The 4,715-nt window shown below is 33.4% G+C and overlaps 1 pseudogene; it reads left to right on the top strand.

Annotated features, from left to right (window-relative positions):
* The first annotated feature begins 386 nt into the window (after positions 1–386).
* On the top strand, positions 387–1,414 carry LOC143656004 (uncharacterized; annotated as a pseudogene).
* The last annotated feature ends 3,301 nt before the right edge of the window (positions 1,415–4,715 follow it).

The following is a 4,715-nucleotide window of genomic DNA, read 5'->3' as shown; positions in this document are numbered from 1 at the left end:
GGGAAGTTCTTTTGGTTTAATTAAGTGGCATCTGTGATTAAAAGTTTGGCTGTGATTAGGAATTAGGCATGGCAATATCTCAGTAGAGCAATTTCTTCACTGGAAACACAGCACTTTAATGTCTTCAACTTGAAGTAGTGGAGGGATAGAGCCTCTTTCCTCAGTCCCATCTGCCCCACTTTCCACAGATAAGCAGGATCTACCTGGGTCTGGTCTGAAATTCCACCTAGAATTGAGGCACCAATTTGAGGATGGGTCTTGCATGGCCACGGTGGTCCCTACTAATTTCATCTGTATTGAAGAGGCTTAAAAGTAAACAATGGGATTGGCAAAATCCCTAAGGCAGGAGTGTGCCTAAGAATAAGAAGAGGGATCCACAGGACTGAATGCACCAGGAGAGGTAGGAGATGAAATCAGAGAGCTCACAGGAGGCCTGTTCATGTAGTGCCAATGATCTACAATGTAGATCATTGTAAGGATTTTGGCTTTAATTCTGAGACAAATTTAGGAATATTTTGTTGCCAATGTGTTTTGATCTTATTTAATAAATCTTTCCCTAGCCCAAGGCCTAAAATATAAACACCTTTATTTTCTACTTGAGTTTTGTTTTTTTTAAAAAATCAGGTTTCCTCTCAGTCAGCAGAGAATCTATAGTGGGGTAAACCCCTTTGCCTGTAAGGTATGTGGGAAAGTCTTTAGCTACAAATCAAACCTCACTGAGCATGAACATTTTCATACTAGAAAGAAACCTTTTGAATTTAGTAAATGTGGAAAAGCCTTCAGCCAAAACTTGTATGTCATTAAACATCAAAACACTCATATTAGAGAGAAACTTTTTGAATGCAATGAATGTGGAAAATCCTTCAGCCAGAAGGAAAACCTCCTCACCCATCAGAAGATTCACATTGGTGAGAAACCAGTTGAGCGTAAGGACTATGGAAAAGCTTTCACACAGAGGTCAGACCTCATCAGACACTAGAGAATTCATGGGGGAGAAGCCCCTTGTATGTAATAGTGTGGGAAAACCTTCAGTGACAAACCAAACCTTACTGAGCATGAGAAAATTCATATTGGAGAGAAACCCTTTAAATGTAATGAATGTGGCACAGCTTTTGGCCAGAAGATGTACCTCATAAAACATAAAAACATTCACCCTGGAGAGAAACCCTTTTAATGTAATGAATGTGGAAAAGTCTTCTCTCAACGCTCATCTCTTTCTGTGCATGTGAGAAGCCATACAGGTGAGAAATCCTATGGTTGTAATGAATGTGGGAAAGCCTTCTCTCAGTTTTCAACTCTTGCTCTATATTTGAGAATACACACAGGTAAGCAGCCTTTTCAGTTTAGTGAATGTGGGAAAGCTTTCAGTCAGAAGTCACACCACATTAGATACTAGAAAATTCATACTCATTAAAAACCATAAGAATACTTTGAAGATGTGAAATTTTTCATCAGGAATTTACATCTCATAGCACATCAGAAATAATTGCTCTAAAGCAGAGCACCATGGATGAAGTAAAAAAACAGAAAACTTATGGGATATCAGAGGTTACATAGTGACAAGAAGGACATCCATATGATAAAAAGCCTGTGAAACAACAAAAACCTACCCCAAACAGTGAAGGTAATGCTCCAACATTCCCACTAAAATTGGGGACAAGAAACAGATGCCTGCTATCATCATTGCTATCAGCATAGATCTGGAGCTCTTAACCAATATATATGTATATATATATATATATATATATATACATATATATATATATATATACATATATATATATATAATATATATGTAAAGTTATGCAAAAGTACAAAAAATAAGAAACGAAAGACAATACTATATATCATATACAAATAATATAAAACTCTTGTGGTATTGATGCAGCAGAAGTGAGCCCAGAAACAAACTCATGCACTTAATAGAATTTGGAATATTATAGACATGGCATCAAGAAGTGATGAAGTAATGGGACTATTTAAAAAATAGTTTGAAGGTAATTTGTTGTCCAAGGAGGGGACAAACTGTATTCAAAAATAAAATGCACAGGGGTTAAAAACAAGAATATGGAAAAGCTATATTCTTAAATCATCTTGAGAATAAAAGAGCATTTCTTAAAACAAATTTTAAAAATACCTGGCAATTCTTCTCTGTGTATGTATACTCTGGAAATTTGTACCAGGAGGATATTTACTGTGGCATGATTTGTCATAGTCAAAAATTTAAGACAATTTAAATGCCCATCAAGAACGAAATGGAAAATTCCTATGGTGGAATACTATATCTGCAGAATGCAACATAGGAGACATGCATTAGCAGAGAAAGATCTAAAAAATCATGTTAGAAGGAAGAATCAAGTTGCAAAATGATGCACAAAGTACAATGAAATTTTTGTAAATTTGAATAAAGACTTCCGTCATAAAGTTCAGTACTATATATTTGCAATGGATGTATATCATATGTAAATATTTCTGAAATTTATGGGAAGGATCCAGGTCAAACTCTTGATAGTGATTGCCTGTGAAGAGTGGGGGAAAGAAGGGAATGAAGGTGAAAGGTGGGATGGGGACTGGTAAAAGGAGATTGAAGCTTTGTATATAAATAACCATTTCTCTTAAAAAAGACTGCAAGTACATATACGAAGATATTGGTTAATTCTGAATTGTGGTACATGGAAATCTTGTCTTATTTTTTGTACTTTTCTTTATTTTTTAAATTTGTCAATAATAGGGATAGGGATGGGAAAGCTGTACTTTAAGAAACAGTATCATAATGGATTCATTCCAATTAAATACTTAACTTTTTATAGAAAATATTTCTAAAGTTTTGTCAATGGCAAGTGGATGGATTTGTTCTCTGCATAATGAAATTTTCTAGTTTATTAAAATTAAAATGACAACATAAAAAAATCAGGTTTCCTGAAGTATAAATTATGTATGATAAAATTCATTCTTTTTAACTATTTTGTTTGTTGAATTTTGACAATTGTGTGCTGTTATGTGACAACCCAAATCAAGATATATTTTCATCACCCCCCGCCCTCCACCAATCCCTCTTCCCTCTCTGTAGTTGTTCCCCGCCCCCGACTCCCAGCCTTAGGCAAATACCCATCTGATTTCCTGTTTCCTTTTCTTGGATGCCATGCCAATGGACTCATACAGCAGTAGCCTATTTTGTCTAGTTTCTTTCATTTAGCATTCTGCTTTTGGGAGTTATTCGTGTTTCTGCATATATGCAGTAGTTCATTCTTTTTATTGCTGAATAATATTTCATGTATGGATGTATATAATTTGTATACCCATACATCAGCTGATGGGCTGTTTTGGCTACTGTGAATAAAACTGCTATAAATGTAGCTGTACAGTGCTTTACATGAACATGTGTTTTCATTTCTCTTGGGTAAATAACTAAGACTGGGACTTCTGGATCATGTGGTAGGTATATATTAAACTCTTTAACAAGCTACCAAACTGTTTTCCAAAGTGGCTGTTCTATTTTGCAGTGTATAAGATTTCCAGATGCTTTCTTCATCACCTCTTGGTATTGTCAGTCTTTTTAATTTTAGCCACATTAGTGAATGTTCAGTGGTATTTCATTGTGATTTAAATTAGAATTTCCCTAATGATTAATGATGCTGAACATCTTGTTATATGCTTAGTTACCATCTTTATATTGTCTTTGCTCAGTTCTGTTAAAATATTTTACCCATTATTTAATTGGGTTATTTGTCTTCTTATTATTGGTTTTGAGAGTTAAAAAAAAATCTATTATGCATAAAAGCTCTTTATCAGATATATTCTTTGCAAACATTTTCTTCCAGCCTGAGACTTGTCTTTACTTTACCTTTTATTTTTCTGTTTATGAATGTGCATTAGTTCTTTAATTAATACAACAAAACTTTTATATAATGTTGTTTTTAGCAATTTTTGAATCATACACACCTGTATGATTTAGGTACAAAGTAAACCCTAAAATTTCAGAGTATAGGTATTTGTCCCAAAGTAATGCAGGGAGTAAGTTATCAAGACAAAATTAGTCCAATATTGTCTGACTTCTATCAAGTCTCTTTAGGCCATAGTGAGCAGCAGAAGCCTTGTTAGTTGGCTGAAAATATAGAATGAGCCTAGATCACTACTGGAAAATGCAAGTTGTGAAATGTAAACATATAACTAGAAATTCCAATTCATTGTTATCTTTTAATTTTTTTGTCAGTCTCTTTTTTCTTTGCTTTACTTTTTTATTTTTAATTTTTTAAAGGTTTTTTAATTGTGAAATATAACATATGTAAAAAAGCAAAAAGTTGTCAAGTACAATTTAACAAGTAGCTATAGAGTAGATTTTAAAGTTTGGTATGGGTAACAGTTCCACAATTTTCACTTTTTCTTCTAGGTGTTCCAAGACACTGGAAACTACAAGAATTATTAATATAATGATCCAGAAGTCATACTCAATTTGTTAAATCCTATCTTCTCTGTTATAGATCTCCTTCTCTTTGCTTTCTCTTAACAGTACCGTTCAAATAGCAGATATTTTTAATTCTGAAGAAGTTAAATTAAAAAATTTTAATTCTGGTTTGTGCTTCTTGTTTCTTATCTAAGAAATCTCTGCCTAACCCAATGTTACAGAGCTTTTATCTTATTTTTTTTCTAGAAGTGTAATAGTTTTAGCTCTAACATTTAAATCTATGATTCATTTGAGTTAATGTTTTGCATAT

Source organism: Tamandua tetradactyla, chromosome 2 (assembly GCF_023851605.1).
Source record: "Tamandua tetradactyla isolate mTamTet1 chromosome 2, mTamTet1.pri, whole genome shotgun sequence".
Taxonomy (NCBI): Eukaryota; Metazoa; Chordata; class Mammalia; order Pilosa; family Myrmecophagidae; genus Tamandua; species Tamandua tetradactyla.
The sequence above is the reverse complement of the archived record's forward strand: the minus strand, read 5'-3'. Positions and strand labels throughout refer to the sequence as shown.